Genomic DNA, 19,310 nt, shown 5'->3' with positions numbered 1-19,310 from the left:
CCTTATTCTTGACCTTGGGCCCCGCTCCGGCCAAGTGCCAGGCCCACATCCGACTGCAGTGGGTTATGTCTATCAACAGTAACTATAGCAGAAATAAAACTCAGAAAAATTTAAAACACTAGAATACACCTATTCCTTTAGCTGTCAAAGGAATGTCACCGTATGTTGAGTAGCCTTTAAAAAATTCCACTGAGAGAAAAAGATTGAAAAGGAAAATAATATCTTAACATTTATTGCAAAAACGGTTTTGACCTTGCAGACCTCCTAGACAGGCCTTGGGGACCAGTGGGGTTTCTGGACCACACTTACAGAATTGCTCCTCTGGTCAAGGCTCAAGGATCCATGGTCCATGGATTCTAAGATACACAATTTTTCATATGTTAACATCGCTGAAGTCAAGAATTTATTACAATTAAAATTGGCAGTGATTTTTCTTTCTTATACTTAAAGCAATGGTGTATCTTACAATACACGGCCGTAGACTGATGGAATGCAGTGTAAGTAGTCAGTAACTCACGGTGCCCCAGGAGGCAGCATGACGCTAACATCACACATCGGGTTTTGTGGGTTCAGGTAAGGATAGCAGAGTGAACCTGGGCATCGGGAGGCACGATGGAGGCTCGATGGCGGATGCCACATCTAGGCAGGAGCAAGGAAGATAGACAGGGCGTGGATGGGTAACAGGGGCACGAGAGGCATCCTGGGCTGGGTGCTCCTGCCCAGCAGTCCAGCCACTGCCAGCCCTGCGATCCTTTTCGTCCTGTCCCTTCATCTCACCCAAGTGACTGAGCTCCTTCTGCTCACCTTCTGGTCCCAGGGCCTGCTCAGGTGCTGCTGGGGAAGGTGACACCGTCATGCCCTTTGAGAGGTTTCTTTAAATTTGTAATCCTTACCTGAGGATATGTTTTTTATTGGTTTTGAGAGAGAGAGAAACATCAATGTGAGAGAGAAATGTGGATTGGCTGCCTCCCATAGATGCCCCGACTGGGGATCAAACCCACACCCTGGTTATGTGCCCTGATCAGTAATCAAACCTGCAACCTTTTGGTGTATGGAACTATGCCCTAACCAACGAGCCACCCAGCCAGGGCCCGTCATGCCCTTTGGGACCTTCGTGCCACCTCCTCCTCTGGGCCCTCGGTGCCGCAGAGCAGCCCACGTGAGTGGTGCCCCGCAGAGCTAAGCAGTGGATGAGTGTGGCTTTGTTCCCAAAGTCATTCTCAAAGGAGGGCCTTAACTAGCAGCACCAGCAGTACCTGGGAACTGACTAGAAAGGCAGACAGCCTCTTCCTGTCCTGTCCAGACTGCCTGCTCCTCTCTCCTTCTCAGCAGCTGAGCTCACCTCTTTCTCACAGAGAATCTGGGAGCCATCCTGTGGGAACACCCTCATGCACCTGGCAGAACTACCCCCCCAGCAGCGGCTGCCTCTCTGACTGCTGTGGTTCCTCTTGGCCCTTCAGGTTGGAGGGAACATCTGTCTGTCTGCTCTCCTCTCAGACTCATCCCACCTTCTTGTGAAGATTCCACACCTCCCACCATCTCAGATACCTGAGGGCCTCGGCCTTGCCCCACCCGTCACAGCCCCTCTACGCCAGCCTCAGCTCCCCTTCCTTCCTCTCCGTTCTGAAACATGCTTGTATTAACCTTGAAAGAAAACAAAACACCTCCTTGGATCCCTTGTCCCCTCCCCTTGGTATCCTATGTCCCTCATGTTCTCCTCGGCCAAACTTCTAGAAAGTTTGATCTCTGTTTCCTCATCCCCACACTCACCCCAGCTCTCTGGCTTCTGTCCTCACACCTCCATCTGGTTTTTAACCCCGCTCTTGATAGGCCTTTGGGCTGCTGGGCCACGCCCTCTTGGACTCCGCCCCTCCCATCCACCAAATTGAGGAGGGAGATGGGCTCCAGCGGGAGTTTCCTGAAATCAAACCCCCCAACAGTGAATTTTAAAATTGAAACCCTAAATGTGAACATCTATATGTTTACCTCTTTCTCCAAATTGAGTAGTTGAGTGCTGTTCTTAAAGAATATCTGGTTTATCACAACGGGAAGCACTGGCTATTTGAGACTTACGGTCATAACTAACCTCGGATGGTCAGTGGAGGGGCCTGCAGTGATCTCAGACAAGGGTGTAGCCACGGCCCTGAGTTCTATCAGCTCCTCAGAACTTAATCCATCTTGTAGCTTCAAGTGTGTGCCCTTTGACCGGCATCTCCGTCCACCGCCTGTGGTAACCACCCCTCTTCTCTCCGCTTCTGTGAGTTTGACTACTTTGGAGCCCACATATAAATGAGACAATACAGTGTCTTTCTTTGTCTGGTTTATTTCACTTCGTCTGGTATCCTTCAGGTTCATCCATGTTGTCACAAGTGGAAGATTTTATTCTTTTTTATGGCTGAATAACATCCCATTTTATCCACATTTTCTTGATCTACTCAGCGATCAGTGAACACTTAGGGTGTTTCCATGTCTTGACTATTGTGAATAATGCTGTGATGATCATGGGAGTGCTCATATCTTTTCAATATAGTGATTTCATTTCCTTTGGATCTAGTATATCTAGTAGTGGAATTGCTGGATCGAATGGTAGTTCCATTTTTAATTTTTTTGAGGAACTTTCATAATGGCTGTACCTAATAAGTATATTGAAGAGGTAGTTTCCCTGGAAAATCAGAAGAAAGAGACAAATCTCTGGAAAATCTAACAAATAAGAGAGAACATATTAATATGAGAAAAAAGATATAACTACAGATAAGGTAGATATTATAAATTATAATGTATTATATATGATCATATCTAATAAATATGAATATTCCAAAGTCAGTGATTTTATGGAAAAGTATAAATGACCAAAATGGACTCAAGAAGAAGTAGAAAACCATAATGCTTTATAATCAAGAAAACCACTGATAAAAGTTCTCAAGTAATTATCTCAAAAAATGGCTCTGAGCAGCCAGACCACTTAACTGGATGGTTCTTTCAAACTAAAAGAACAGCTAGTTCTGTTGGTGCTTCAACTAATTTTAGGCATAGATTATATATTCTGACACAAAATCTGACAAATAAAAGAAAGACACATAATTTCAGTTATGAATAGAGATACAGAAATTCAATGGTACGTTAGAAGAACAGTGAAGTGCCATCAAATGGAACTTCTGAGAATAAAGACACAGATTTCAGGTTTGAAAATCTATTGGGGGAGAAATTGCTTTGTAACATAATGCTTAAAAGTGATAGCTATTCAAACTCGAAAAGCATAAAGAAAATAAAACAACTATTATGACAAAACACACAACAATCACTGTTAATACTTTGTTATTTTTCCTTCAATATTTTTTATTCTACAGATGAACGTGTGTGTGTGTGTATGTGTGTGTATTCTCAGCTGGGAGTGATTTTAAACTTTAGGGAGTATTTGGCAATGTTTGTCGCAACTTGGGGTGTGTGTATTGGGGGGTAGGGGGAATTGCTACTGGCCTCTAGTGATTAGGACAGTCCCCACAACAATTATCCAGTCTAAAATGTCAATAGTGTCAAGGTTGAGAAACCCTGGACTAATATCCTGCATTATTTTCCCTTTAATTTCAGCATTTCCTCATGTGGTAGGCAGGCAGAATGTATCCCACTCTACCTGCCAAGATATCCATGCCCTAATTTTTGGACCCTGTGAATTTTTTACCTACACAGTGAATGAAACTTTATAGACATAATTAAGATTATGAACCCTTAGAGCGTTGGCCTGCAGTCCAGAGAGACCCGGGTTTGGTTCCCACTAAGGGCATGTGCCTCAGTTGCAGTTTGTCCCTGGCCCTGGTTGGGTTGTGCAAGTGGCAACCACTCAATGTGTCCCTTTCATGTTGATGTTTCTCTCTCTTTCTTTCTCCCTCCTACTCTATCTGAACAAAATATGGAAAAATGTCCTCGGGTGAGGATAAAAAAAGATTATGAACCTTAAAATAGGGAGAGTATTCTGGATTATCTGAGTGATCACATGAGCCCTTAAAAGTAGAATATTTTCTCTGGCTAGAGTGAGAGAGATGTGGCAGAGGAGAATTCAGAGCCATCCGAAGCATGAGAAGGACTAGACATGGTGTTGCAGGTGTGTAGATGGGGGAGGGGCAATGTGACAAGTATAGCAGGTGCCCTTAAAGTGCTTGTCACCAAAACCAAGGTTACAAGTCAAACTTGTGAGACAAGTGCTGGTGAAAAAGGAAAGAGGTTTATTCAAGTGCCAGTAACCTGAGGAGGTGGGGGACTCTTGTCACAAAGCCTATCTCAACATCTCAGTGCAGGCAGAGGCTTCGATAAGGAGGGAGAGGGAAAGCAGGACAAAGAGATCAAGGAGAGGGGGTTGAAAAGTTATCTATGTGCAGACCAGCACAGTCCATCCTGATAAAGACCTAGAAACCAAACAAGTGATGGTCTGGTGTGTCATCCTGGACTTTGTCATCCTGGTTCTATGGTGAAGGTCAGAAAATCTCCCAGAAATGGGATGACTGAAGGTTGGCATCTGCATCTTCTGAAGTTAGTTCCTAGGATTCTTACACAAACAAGTTGTTTATCTATAAGCTACATATTAATCAGAGTCAGTATTTATAGAAACAATGTCAAAAGAATGGTCAGGTGGGTTACAGTTCCCCACTATTACATGCTGAGAGAAGCTCCTTGCTGACCCCAAGAAAATGGAGACCTCAGTCCTACTGCCACTCAGAACTGAATTCTGCTAACCACCTGAATGAGCTTGAAAGTGCATTCCTCTCACACCCATCCCCCACCATCCCCCAGAGCCTCCAGATAAGGAGCTCATATCAGCAGATACTTTGCTTTTGATGTTGTGAGAGACCAGGAGCAAAGGAAACAGCAGAGCCCACTTGTCCTGTTGACTTGCAGAACTCTGAGATTAGGAATTCGTGTTGCCACTAAACATAATAATATGTTACAGCAGCAATATAAAACAAATACATCTGGCATAATTAAAAATTCTCTCATGTTTATGAAAATCCTTGTCACCTCTCTGTCTTACACCCACACTGAATCCATCAGCAAGTTCCCTGGGTTCTGTCTCCAAAGTCTATCCAGTCTGGACCACTTTCCCACCTTGGTCCACGCCATCCTCTCTCCTGGACCACCTCGGCTGGTCTCTCACCTCAACCTTCACAGGGTCTCCCCAATCCCAGCAAGGTCTGTTCTCCCTACAGTAGCCACCACAGGGTCACTTTAAATGTCAATCAGACCATACCCTGCCTCTGCCTAACTTGCTGACTTCCCAGTTCATTGAGACTAAACCTCAAAAAAGCCCCACAATATGTTCATTCATGATAAGCCCTGACCAGGGACCTCCAGATCCTACCCTATCAGGCTCTGCCTGTATCCTTCTCCAGTTTTTCTATTTGTGTGTTTATCTTCATAAAAACAGAGAAGATCCTTTGTACATTAAGAGTATTAGCTTTGTCCAACAGAACTCACTGGTATTTTTCCATTTTGACACCTGCCTTTTCATGAACTGTTTTGAAAAACAAATTCCTCAAAATTTCCATTATGATTTCTTCCTTGTCTGTGCACTTAGACTCTCTCCTCTTTAAACGTACATATTCACCAGTACTTCCTCCTAGTATTGTTATACACACAGAACATCGAAATTGTTAGTCATTACTTTTACAGTTCTTGACAATTGTAATGCATTGCTTACTCAAGACAAATTTTAGAATGATGTTTCTATTTGTCTGCAAAAACCTATTGGGATTTTTATTGGGTTTGCTTTAATTTGGGGGAGAGTCAGCTTTCCTCTCCTAGGAATTCCACACTTCTTCCCGGGCCCAGGCTCTCTACCTGTGGCCAGGGCACCTGGAGAGAGTGAGATGCATGTTTGGGGATGGAGAACTTGGAGGTGACCACATGTGGGGGGTCCACTTGCCTCTGGCCACTTTGGGCTTTTCGGGGCAACCCCTGGAGGCTGCCTCCAGCGCAGCGGTTCTGCTAATATTCATTTCCATCTTCACATCACCCCCCGACTTGCCTTCCCTGCTAGCTGTTGGAGTCACCACCTCCCATGAAGGAAGTCAAACGATTTTCAACATTTCCGATTCAGCAAAATACGATTTGGAAGATGGATATGAAAAGTCACTCTAAAGCCAAACAGACTCTTCAAAATGGAGCAGCTACTTATGAGTCCAATCAACAGCTACTGATAGAGGGTTTGCTACCCGGCCAGACTGTGGGGGTTCAGGGGTGAACCAAGACAGACAGAGCTGCACCGGTTCCTTGTGTCTTATGTTCTAGTGAAAGGAGACTGACACCAATCAAGCAAATAAATGTGATGATTTCCAAGAGTGTGACGTGCTTTGAAGAAAATAACAGAGGATAGAAAGGGGTGGGTGTGGCCAGCTCCGACTGGGGGTCGGGTGGACTTGTCTTTGGAGGTGTCACTGAAGTGGAGCGGAGTGAAGACGGGTGTACTAGAGATCACCCCCTCTTGTCAGATCTTGCATCTGTATTTTTTATAGAAGTGTATGTGTCTTTGTTGCCTGTCCATTCTTTCATATTTATATTTCTCAATGCAGTTATGTTTCACCCACAAGATGAGGGTGAAGTTCCTGTTTGTCCACAGGGAGAAGTAGGTGCTGCAAGACCAGCAAGTTGTACTTGTTCAGGGAATCTGGAGGCAGCTTTGCCTTGCCTGTGGGACGCATCTCTCTTTAGACCTGGAATTGTCTTTTCATTAATAACACACAGTGTTTGGGGCTAAATTGTGACCCCCTCCCCCACCCCGTTCAGATGTTGACGTCCTAACCCCCAGTACCTCAGAATATGATAGGTGGATACAGGGTTTTTAAAGAGTTAATTCAGTTAAAATGAAGTTACTAGGGTGGACCCTAATGCACTCGGACCGGCAACCCTCTCTAGAAGTCCTCTTGGCCTCTGCAGATGTCCATTTGGAACATCCGGGATGTAAAGTTATTCTTCAGAATATCAAAATTCCTCCTCAATAATTTTGTCTGAAGTATAACTGTCCTTTTCTTAAGTTATCAAGGTTTCTTGCAGCCAAGAGAGCTCTCAGCCGTGGTCATGAGCTTTTGCTCACATGAGAACTGAGCTGGCTTCCGTTGGAGGCCATGATTCTTTTGAGTTTCCCTGATGGGATTTTGGTGTGCACACTGTGGGTGGCCAGCACGGCTCACCTAGCCACCTGCTTTGGAAAGATGCTCCTGGAAGGTTAAAGGGCACATCGCCTCCAGGTCGGAGCCTTGGTGAACGCTCCTTTATTTTTCTTGCTGTTGTTCAGGAAGGACTTGAAATGAGGCTCGTGTTACTGCCTCTCCTTTGTGTGTTTTCCTAATTCAGAAGGTGAAGTTTCCTCACTTTGAAGACTTTGTCTTTGAACGTATTGATTACTTCATCTTCTTCGCTAATTTAATGTATATTTGATTTCTTTTGAAGTGTTTTAAAATAACCCTTTCATGGAGTGACATTAATCAGTTTGTGATTGATCTTCTAGGATGTCTGTTTTCTGGTGCAACCTTTACATCCAATCCCAAGTTTCTATTATCCCTGTTTGTGTTGTCCCAAAAAGGCCACTCAATGACTCCTTTTTCCTTTCTTTTCTTTTCTTTTCTTTTCTTTTCTTTTCTTTTCTTTTCTTTTCTTTTCTTTTCTTTTCTTTTCTTTTCTTTTTTCTTTTCTTTATCCTTACCCGAGGACATTTTTGCATTTATCTTCAGATAGAGTGGGAGAGAGAGAGGAAGGAAGAGAGAGAGAAACATCGATGTGAGAGAGACACATCGACTGGCTATCACCCACACAACCCCAACTGGGGCCGAGGACAAACTGCCACCAAGGTACATGCCCTTAGCGGGAACTGAACCTGGGCCTCTCTGGTCCGTGGGCCGATGCTCTAACCACTGAACCAAACCGGCCAGGGCTAATTTTTTTTTTCTGTATTGATTTGAGAGAGAGAAAGGAAGGGAGAGGGAGGGAGAAATAAAAACATTGAGGAGAGAGAACATCAATTGGCCGCCTCCTGCACGCCCCTCCACTGGGGATCTGGCCCACAGCCTGGGCATGTGCCCTGACCGAGAATCGAACTGGCGACCTCTTGGTGCATGGGTTGATGCTCAACCACTGAGCCACACTGGCCGGGCCCAATGGCTCCTTTTTAGTAAGTGGCCACTTAGAGGTTTGATTTGATTTTCTTCAGCGTTTTCTAACATTTCCTTTGGTTTCACACACTCATGACTCTCCCTTTCCCTTCCTCGGCTTCTTGCGCAGGCAGCTTCACGCATCCCTGAAGATCATCGTTTCATCCGAAGCATCGTTCCGTCCTGCCTACAGCGCCCCCTCCCCGATGTATTTTGCAGGCTGTTCCAGCTGCAGGTCCTGGATATCGAAAATGTTTTGTTGCATCTGATAAAGACTGGATGTTTCTTTAATGCCAGCCATCAGCACAACTTGTTCTGAATGTTTGGATTTCTTTTCGAAAGGTCCTTTTCTAAAAGCCTCTATTTTAAGCCCAAGGAAAAAGTTGGTGGTTTCCAGCTCTTTATTAATGGTCTCCAGGTTTTTTTTTTCTTCTTTTTTTATCCTTACCCGAGAACATTCTCCCATTTTTTGTTCAGAGAGAGTGGGAGGGAGAGAGAGGAAGAGAGAGAGAGAGAGAGAGAGAGAGAGAGAGAAACATCGACGTGAAAGGGACACATCGAGTGGCTGCCACCTGCACGACCCAACCAGGGCCGGGGACAAACTGCAACCGAGGTACATGCCCTTAGCGGGAACCGAACCCGGGTCTCTCTGGACCACAGGCTGACGCTCTAACCACTGAGCAAAACTGGCCAGGGCTCCACGCTTTTTTAAAAGATTTAATTTCTAGAGCAGTTTTATTTTCACAGCAAAATTGAGAGGAAGGAACAGAAATTTTACATATGCCCCTCACCCCCATAAATGCACAGCCACCTCCACTACCAACATCCCCCAGCAGAGTGGAACATTCGTCACAACCGATAAGCCTACACTGACACATCATAATCACCCAAAGCTCATAGTTCACATTAGGGTTCACTCGTGGCTTACAATCGATGGGTTTGGACAATTGTGTAATGACATGTGTCCATCCTTACAGTGTCGTGCAGAATATTTTTACTGCTCTACAAACCCTGGTCATTCTAGTAGGTGTGTAGCTGTGTCACATCGTTGTTTTAATCTGCCTTTCTCTGATGACATATGATGTGAGGCCTATTTTGTGTGCTTATTTGCCATCTGAGTGTCTTCTGTTAAGGTCTTTGTCCCATTTTATATTTGGTTTGTTTGCTTTCTTACTGTCGACTTTTCAGAGTTCTTTGTATATTTTGGATAATAGCACTAAGACTTTGAGTGGAACGTCATGTCTGAGAGAGACACGCCTGAGCTCTGATTGTCACCTGAGAACCTTAAGGAATGAAGATCGACTTTCAAAGCCAACAAAAGCCCATTGCAGGCGCGGCCGGATGCGTTCCTCAGCCGTGTGGCTCACGGTAGTCTTTCCAGGTGAGCAACGAAGGTTATCTCTGGAGACATGGTCAGGCAGGCACCTCAAGACATTTTAGGGGGACCTCAAGAACTTGAGGAATTCGCCCAAAGCCTGGCCGCATCCGTGCGGCTGGGCTTCTCCACCCTGGAAGGCTGACGGAAGCTCGGTCTGAAGATTCCTCGTGAGAGGCCAGCGAAGCAGATTCGAAGGCGCCTATATGATCAATTGCTTTTGTGGTTGTGTTTATGCAAATAATCAGGCCAAATGGACATAGAAACTGGACTTAATGCAGTCTCATTAATGAAAATGAGTGGTTTTAGGGAGAGAAATCGTTCCGGTGGAAATCACAATGCCCAGTTGTGGATTTTGGATTCTAGTGCAGTTAACTGTCTCTTAAGTTTTGTTTCACTGGTAAGCTGTGCAGGTCCCAGAATTCTTCTGGTTTTCTTCAACCCTCCAGGCTAATGTTTCACTTCCCCCCCCACCTCTGGACTAGGAATTGCTGGGAACTTTGTTTTTAAGGCTGTGTGTGTATGTCATACAGAGTTTCCCTCAGCACCTGAAGACATCACCAGGGAGTCAAACTGCAGACAAGAAGGACCTGTCAGATTGTCGCTGTTTAATTTTATTCCAGCAAACCAGACCTTCAGTTGCTATGATTCTCCTCATTTTTGGACTATGCCTTTTAACCTTCTTGGCAAATCTGTCACCTCCAGAATACAACAAGGATCGCAGCTTGTCCAGCGGCACCATCCTCAAGACACCGTGTATGCTGCCTCCCAGGGACCCCAGCCTGATCTGCACTTTGCAAAATCCCTCTTGCCTGTGTGAAGACTGCCCTCCCCTCCCTCTTGCCTGTGTGAAGACTGCCCTCCCCTCCCTCTTGCCTGTGTGAAGACTGCCCTCCCCTTCCTCTTGCCTGTGTGAAGACTGCCCTCCCCTTCCTCTTGCCTGTGTGAAGACTGCCCTCCCCTTCCTCTTGCCTGTGTGAAGACTGCCCTCCCCTTCCTCTTGCCTGTGTGAAGACTGCCCTCCCCTCCCTCTTGCCTGGGTGAAGACTGCCCTCCCTTTTGCTCCTCTGTTCCTCTGGCAGATAGGAAGACCCTCTGGGTCTGGGGAGAGGCAGGACCACACCCTTGGACAGCAAAAAGCAGCTACAGGAGGTGAGACCTTCATCCATTTACCTTTATAAGATTACAAGGCCCAAGGTCTTCAGGCATAGGTGGTTAGCTAGGTATGAATAAAGAAAGCAAGGGGAATCAGACCTTATCAAGCATAATCAACTGGGGAGCATGACCTTGTTTGCTTCACATACTCCAGGGGACCACAGCATTGCTCTGCCAGAGAGGAACACCTCTCCCATCTCCCTCCAGTACGAGATGGTCCGGGGGAGCAGGGGGAGGTAAGCACGTGTGCAGTAGAAGCCAGAATGCTGCAGGGGGAGGTGCTTGACCATAGAGGCCTGTCAGCCTAGCCTGGGGAAATAATAGCTTGGTTGTGAAAGCTTGGGAAATTGATCGGTTATTTTGAAAAAGTGCTTGGTCTTCCCCAAGCCAGAGATCATATAACCCCAGGGGGACAAAGACGAGCTGTCCTGGGAATACATGCGACACAAGGGTCTAGCAGCCATGTGGGCTCACCTGGGCTCCAAAAGTTAAGCTTTAATATGAAACAGAAACTCTGGACACTGGCCTTGGTTCTGGCCTTGATGAAGACAAGATCGGTCTTTTTCCATGGCGGGATGGACTAAGAGGGGACACTGGAGGGACAGCCTTCTACATCCATCAGAATAAATCTTGCCACACCACACACACACACACACACACAGCTTATCAAGGTTTCCTTGTGTCTACCAGCCTCACACCCAGTGTCACTCTGAGTTGCATGGTGAATTGGGGGGGAACACATGGGAGCTATCTGAAGTCCCCACTCCCCTCAGCCAGCTGCTTGCATTTGCAGAAGGCCTCCTGGGCTTCCCCAGGTTCACTGAGGGCCCTCACCCTTCTGTGCGGCACCCAAACAGGCTGGTGTGGGTGAGGAGGAGCCAGGCCTGCAGGGTTAACTGCCAAGCCTGGAAGAGCCCGCACTCCTGCCGTGTCTGCCTGCATTCAGTAACCTTTTTTATTTTTATTTTCATCTTTATTGTTGAATGTATTACAGATGTTCCTCATTTTTCCCCCACTGACTCCCCCCTCCTCCCCACTCCCACCCCCTCCTGCCTTTTCCCACACTATTGTCTGTGTCCATTGGTTATGCATGTAAGTTCTTTGGTTTATTTCTTCCCACCCCCCAACCCCTTTCCCTTTGAGGTTTGTCAGTCTAGCAACCAATTTGTACTTCTTAATCCCTTCACCTTTTTCACCCATTCCCCCAACACCCCTCCCATCTGGCAACCAAGAAAATGTTCTCTTTATCTATGAGAATGTTTCTGTTCTGCCTGTTCATTTTGTTTGTAGATTCAATTGTTGATAGATATGTATTCATTGCCATTTTGTTTGTTCATAGATTTTATCTTTTTCTTCAAAAAGACCCTTCAACATTTCATATAATAATGGTTTGGTGATGATGAGCTCCTTTAACTTTCCCTTGTCTGGGAAAGTCTTTATATGGCCATCGATTCTAAATGACAGCTTTGCAGGATAGAGTAATCTTGGTTGTAGGTTCTTGGTTTTCATCACTCTGAATATTTCTTGCCACTCCCTTCTGGCCTGCAAAGTTTCTTTTGAGAAATCAGCTGACAGCTTTATGGGAACTCCCTTGTAGGTAACTAGCTGCCTTTCTCTTGCTGCTTTTAAGATTCTCTCTTTGTCTTAAAGCTTTTGCATTTGGATGATGATGTGTGTTGGTGTGGGCCTCTTGGGTTCATCTTATTTGGGATTCTCTGTGCTTCCTGGACTTGTATGTCTGTTCCCTTCACCAAATTAGGGAAGTTTTCTGCCATTATTGTTTCAAATAGGTTTTCAATTTCTTGTTCTATTTCTTCTCCTTCTGGCACCCCCAAGATGCGAATGTTGGCACGCTTGAAGTTGTCCCAGAGGCTCCTTACACTATCCTCATTATTTTTGAATTCTTTTTTCGTTTTGCTGTTCTGATTGGGTGTTTTTTGCTTTCTTATATTCCAAATTGATGGTTTGCTTCTTGGCTTTACCTACTCTACTATTGAATCTGTGTAAATTATTCTTTATTTCAGTTAGTGCCTCCTTCATTTCTGACTGTGCATCATCATTTCTGACTGGTCCTTTTTTATGCTCTTGAGGCCCTCACTAAGTTCACTGAGGTTCTCACTAAGTTCATTGAGCATCCTTATAAGCAGTATTTTGGACTCAGTATCTGTTAGGTTGCTTATTTCCATTTCACTTAGTTCTTTTCCTGGGGTTTTGTTCTGTTCTTTCATTTGGGACCTGTTTCTTTGTCTCCTCATTTTGGCTGCCTCCCTGTGTTTGTTTCTGTGTGTTACTTAACGAGAAGTATGGGGCTCGCTGAGACCAGATGCTGCTTGTTTGAAAGAATTTAGGAAAACCTAAAGCAGGATCCAAGACAGGCCAATCCTATGGTTAAGCAAGTGGCAACAGCTTGGGTGGGCTTAAAAGTTGTGTGGGGTGGGGCGGGGCCTCAGGGAGTCAGCAGGGAGGGGCTACCAGTGTGAGCCAGGTTGCTGGAATCCCAGATATGGGGGCTGTCTGCACCCCAGGGAAGGGCTCACCAAAGGAACAAAGGCCTCTGACAGCATGTCTGTCCCGGAGAAAGCCCCTCTCCAGCCCTCGCTCCAATGCCAAACAGCTCAGTTCTTCCCTGTATGTCTCTGGCGCCCCTCGAGCTGCCTCCCCTCCAAGCTTAGAGGGAGAGAGTCCGATAAGTCCGTGCGCGGGCCCTTTAAGGAGCTGCCTGGGGCTCCAGCTGCTTCAGCCTCCCTGAGCCTCAGTTCCCGCTGGTTTTTCCAGCCAGAAGTGATGGGGATTCTCTTCCTGGCACTGGAACCCTGAGCGGGGCACCTGGTGTGGGACGGGGACCCCTCAGTCCTCAAGGAGGACCTTCCCAGCTGAGGTGTCCTCCTGATTTTTATCCGCCACACGTGGGTGTGGGACCAGCCTGTCCCCTCCCCCCTCCTACCAGTCTCGATGTGGCTGCTGCTTTAACTCCGTAGTTGTAGAACTTCCATTCAGCTCGATTTCAGGTGGTTTCGAATGATGGTTGCTCTGTAGTTTAGTTGTACTTTGATGTGGTTGTGGGAGGACGGAGACCGCGTCACCTGCTGCCATCCTGACCGGAAGTCTGCATTCAGTAATTTGTGGGCAGCGATGGCCTCCGCCGTGTATGTGGCCTGTGAAGGGAAAACACTCCAGTTCCAGCCTGCGAGGGCGGCAGACGAACAGCCTCTCTCCCGGATGTTGCTGCTGCTCGCTGGGCCCAGATGATCTGCTCCTGACAACTTTGGAGGAAGGCAGGTGCTTGGAAGAGGGTGTAGAGTAATGGACTAAAAAGAAGAGATGCTGTCTGCCGAGTCCACTTCTGGCTCTACTGCTGTGTGGCCGTGGCTGAGCAGCTTACCATCTCTGTGCCTGTTTCCTCCTCTGTAAATCAGGATAATATAGGACCTATTCATCTGAGTGTCATGCGGACTGAGTCAGGTCTTGTACAGCACTTGGCAATCACGCAGTCGATAGTAATGAGGATTAATGGCAGTTAACGAAGACCCTTGAAAGAAATGAGGCTGTCTTGCCCTGGCCGGTTTGGCTCAGCAGTTAGAGCGTCGGCCTGCGGTCTGGAGAGACCCAGGTTCGGTTCCCGCTAAAGGTACGTACCTCTGTTGCAGTTTGTCCCCGGCCCTGGTTGGTTGTGCAGGTGGCAGCCACTCGATGTGTCCCTTTCACGTTGATGTTTCTCTCTCTCTCTCCTTTTCTCTCCCTCCCACTCTATCTGAACAAAAAATGGGAAAATGTCCTTGGGTGAGGATTAAAAAAAAAAGAATGAGGCTGTCTAGACATGGGTGCTTTCGGTAGACTTAGATGGAGAAGGTTAGAGATATTTCCCTACCCGTTACCACAAAATATAAATCTGATCAATACGTATTCTGTATTGCATCATCATATGATTGAATTTCTGTTTCCTAAGAAGGGAAAAGAGCTTTCTTATAATTTGAGAAGGCTTGTTGTAACTGTTCCAAGGTGAATGGACTTGCAACCTTGACACTAAAAGGTTTTGAGGCAGAACAAACAAAATGTGCGGTTGATTGGATGGGAAGAGGAGATGAGCGACCAGGCAAGAAATCGAGGATGACCACTGATGTACAAAAACTAGAGCCCTGAGCTTGGGGGGCCTGCAGGCGGGCCTCTGTGAGCTTCTGCTTGGACCTAGGACTCTGGGGGCTACTGTACATCCATGTGCAGTGGTCGCTGGGTGGTCAAAGTGAATCCTGGAGAAGGTGCTGGGTGTGTGGCTGAGTCCCCGCACACCCTGAGAACCTTTCACCCTGTATTCAGTGACATGTGCTGGGTGTCTATCCTCCCCCACCCCACCCCACCTCCCAGCCATTTTTTTGATCACTTACTTTGTTTCCACCATTTTATTATAGAACATTTTAAGCATGTAGAAAATGAGAAGAATTTTACAGGGAAATGGTATGATGGGACAGAAGTGACAAACCTCTGAATAATTGATGCAGATAATTGCTCTCACGGAGGTGGAGCCCAACTGCTGCTCCTGGGGTGTGGGCTGCACACGGGGACACCTTCCTCAGCCAGGGACGTGTGGTGTGCAGCCCCGATGGGATGCGATGACAATGGTACTTGACCTGTGCGGTCCTCTTCCCTAAATCCATAGTCTCATTCTAACCATGAGAAAAACACCAGACAAATCCCAGCCACAGAAGATTCTGCAACCTGCCTGACCAATACACCTCAACCTCTGCCCGGCCGGTGTGGCTCCGTGGTTGAGCGTCCACCCGTGCACCAAGATGTCGCCAGTTCGATTCCCGGTCAGGGCACATGCCCAGGTTGTGGGGCCGATCCCCAGTGGGGGGCACGCAGGAGGCGGCCAGTCGATGTTCTCTCTCATTGATGTTTCTGTCTCTCTCTCTTCCCTTCCTCTCTCTAAAGTAAAAAAAAAAGCAAGTCTAGAAACTGTCACAGACAGGGGAGCCTAAAGGGACATGATGACTAAAGGTCATGTGGGGTTCTGGGTGGGGTCCTTGCCTAGAAAAGGACATTGGGGAACACTAAGGAAGTCTGAATAAAGTATAGGCTTTAATTAATAACTCATCAATGGGTCCACTGAGACAAAGGCACCAAACTAATGTAAGATGTCAATAACAGGGGGGGCAGGCGTGGCTTATGGGAACTCTCTGTACTATCCTTGCTATTTTTCTGTAAATCTAGAACTCTTCCTAAAAAACAAAACAAAAAAACCCAACCACATACTACCACCTAAATTTTACCATGATGATTTTACAATTGTTATCACACATCTGCCCCTCCGTCTTTTTTTTTTTTAATTTAACCTCCCTTGCCTATCCACTCCTTTTGCTCAAAACGACACTCGGGAAGCCCTGGCAGCCTGGCACACACCCACAGGGTCTCAGGTCTTTTTGAATTTGTCACCCTCATTTCACTAAGGATGCGCTGGTCCCCAGGCTCCCTGGCTGTTAGAAACAAGGAACTCTACTGCCACCCAGTGGACATTTTGAATTATAGCGTTGCGTGCAGGACAAGCTGGAGCAGTCTCTGAGCTCAGGCTGCACGTGAACCCAGGCCCTTCTCCACGGATCCCCAATTCTTACCTAGATCGGGACTTTTCCTAACTGTGCCCCAATTCCCAACTGTGCAATCATTTTGCAGGGTTATACTACACTTCTCAGAAAAGCCTTTTTTGGAAGGTGGAGGGAGCATGAGGGAAATGGCATGTTTCAGTTTTGATGACCACAAAGAGCAACTTCTGTGCTGTGGGTGTGGGCTGTCCAGCTGCTTTTGAAAGAGTCTAGAGGCTTCAGCTGGCTAGAGCTGGGGGGCTGGGGATACAGGCCTGGGTCTGGGCCTCAGGCAGCCGATGCTGTGGTCGGCAGTGTCCTTGCGGTGCTGGGCCACACGGGACCTGTTGTCAGTCAGGCCTTGAGGCACACCCGTGGCCACAGCCGTGACAGGGACAGGAAGGGTGCTCCCGGAAGGGTGGCAACAGTGTTTTGTACCATGTGGCCTCCTCTGTGTGGCTGACTATGGGCTGTTCATGCCTCTGGGTTAGGAGGAACAAAATGGGCACGTCTAGTTTGGGTTCCCCAGCAGAGCCTGGGACACGGGTTATGTGCACTTGATCTCAGGAAGCCCTGGTACTGAGAGATATGAGCCAGGGGAGGGAATCGGGTAAAAGATGTCACTAAGCCATGAACGCGGTGTCCTCGGAGCTGTCCTGCTGGGGAGTACCTATCCCAGCTGGGGTCCGGGGCACCGGGGCAAGGCTGCTCCTGGGGACATCAGCTGCACCTCGGGGCCCTGGGCCGTAATAAACAGCTTCCAGAGGCAGCTGTGTATGCCAAGGGGGAGGGGCAGGGCACTGCCAGGTCCTTAGTGTGTTCATGTGATGGGGCTCAGCACCCAACCATACTCACCCACTCACCCCGGTGGAGGGAGGTCCCAGGTGGGGCTGCTCGGCGGCTGGGGTGAGCGCAGGGCCACACGGAGAGTCAGCTGAGCACAAGGCACTGCATGGGTCAGGAGGGGCCTCATCGCCTTCTCCAGGCGAGACGTTCTATTTTTTTAATCCCCACCCGAGGACATTTTTGCATTTATCTTCAGATGGGGTGGGGAGAGAAACATCAATGTGAGAGAGACACACCAGGTGACTGCCACCCACATGACCCCAACCAGGGCCAGGGACAAACTGCAACCGAGGTACGTCCCTTAGCAGGAACCGAACCCGGGTCTCTCCGGACTGCAGGCCGATGCTCTAACCACTGAGCAAAACCGGCCAGGCCGCCAGGTGAGACTTTCTAAAGTGGGGAGATGCAAAGGTCTTTGGTGTGTGGAGGGGAGTGTGCTAGGCAGCCACGGAGAGGGGCGGAGCCAGCTGGGGGAGTCTTGTCTGGAGCTTCCCCTGGATGGCCTGTGGCACTGTCCACCGCTCCGGCCGAACCGCCACCCAATGGAAGACCCAGCTATGGGAAGCTAGAGTGACACCGTGTCATTTCCATGGACCACCAAGTATCTGGGTGACAGAAATGAATTATCAGGGCCCTGGCCAGGTCTGCTCAGTGGTTAGAGTGTTGGTCCATGGACTAAAGGGTCACGGGTTCGATTCCCAGTCAAGGGCACATATCTGGGTTGCAGGTTTGATTCCAGGCCCCAGTCAGGGTTGTGCGGGAAGCCACCAATCAATAGCTCCCCTCCTCCCTTCCACTCTATCTAAAAAGATCAATGGGAAAATATCCTTGGGTGAGGATTAACCAAAGGAAAAAGAAAAGAATTGCTAAGGATGGGCGTTCCGGTGAGCTAGAGCTCACTTGTGGAGAATGTTGAAAATAAATCTTTGCCCTATCTCCACTGTCTCCCTGAAGTGCTACCTGGAAAACGTGCACGAACTGCAGAGAACACTCCGCTCGGACCGGGGGTCCTCGTACTTGCCCTGGGTCCCCGCGATGGGCCAGGCACCTGCCCTCAGCCCGACGACCGAACAGGGACCCGGCATCAGCAAGGTCGCTGTGGGTGAACGCGGCAGCTCCGCCGAGCCCGGCGAGGCACGGCCCGTGCGGCCCCCCGCCGCTCGCAGGGAGGACCTGGGAGGAGGCCCCGAGGTTTGCGGGCTTCCGTCCCTGTGGACTGTCGGAGGACGGCAGGCTGGCCGGAAGCAGCGTCGCGGTGGAAGCTGCTGGTCCTCCTGGGAGGAGGGCTCCAGAGGGAGGTCTTCCCTGGGGCTGCTTTTGGGAGGCCGCCGAGGTCACTTTCGGTTACAGTGTGGGGGTCTCACCTTGTCCGTCACACCTTCCGGAAACCAAACGCTCGGGAGGCCATCAGGCCCTGGGAGATGAGGTAAAGACACAGACATGGCCGGAGAACCCCCCATACACCCCATCCGAGGGGAGCGTTCTCAGGTGGGGTGGCTCACCCCTAAAGTGGCCCGAGCCCCGGGACACACGGCTGCGCAGCATGGAGGCCCCCCAGAGCCGTCCCCCTCCTTTGACCCTTACAGACACGGAGGGCCAGGTAACAAGCACACAGTAGAGTGGCCGAGGCTTGGTCACTGGTGTTTTGGCGAAGGGAGGGGACACCTGATTGGTGACTGCTGGGAGGGGAACTCGTGCTGCAGCATGAATCCAGCCCCCCGTGTGGCCACTTCCTGTCTGTCCACCTCAAGGAAAGGGCAGGGCCCCGAGTCCCGGCCTCAGGGGACCCTGCCATCTTTGGAGAACTACAACATGCAAGTGGACTGAACCACCTGGAAGGCATGTAAGATGCTGTCAGACGAAGTGTTCTTGGCGAGACACGCCCCTTGCCATCACTGAGGGCGGGTCCCTCTCATGGTGGGGTTGGCTAAGAGCCGAGGGCAGGCTGGCTCCCTGCGGCGGCCTGGAGGGCACCTCCGTCCAGGCGAACACCTGCTCCGGGAGCTCTGACCCCCGGCGCAAATGCACTCTAGCCCCTCCCCAGTACTCCTGCCAACTGCTTGAGTCCGGCCTCAGAGCGTTCGGAGGAAAGGGCCGCAGGAGTGAAGACCAAGGATCCACTCGCCGAACGCCTGGTGTTGAAGTGATGCTGTGAAAAGTCGGACAGTGCTTCACAGAGGAGGACAGGGCGGCGGCCCGTGCCGCACGTGGCAATCATGCTGA

Source organism: Molossus molossus, unplaced genomic scaffold, assembly GCF_014108415.1.
Source record: "Molossus molossus isolate mMolMol1 unplaced genomic scaffold, mMolMol1.p scaffold_m16_p_11, whole genome shotgun sequence".
In the NCBI taxonomy this organism is placed as follows: domain Eukaryota; kingdom Metazoa; phylum Chordata; class Mammalia; order Chiroptera; family Molossidae; genus Molossus; species Molossus molossus.
This window is presented reverse-complemented; position numbering follows the sequence as displayed.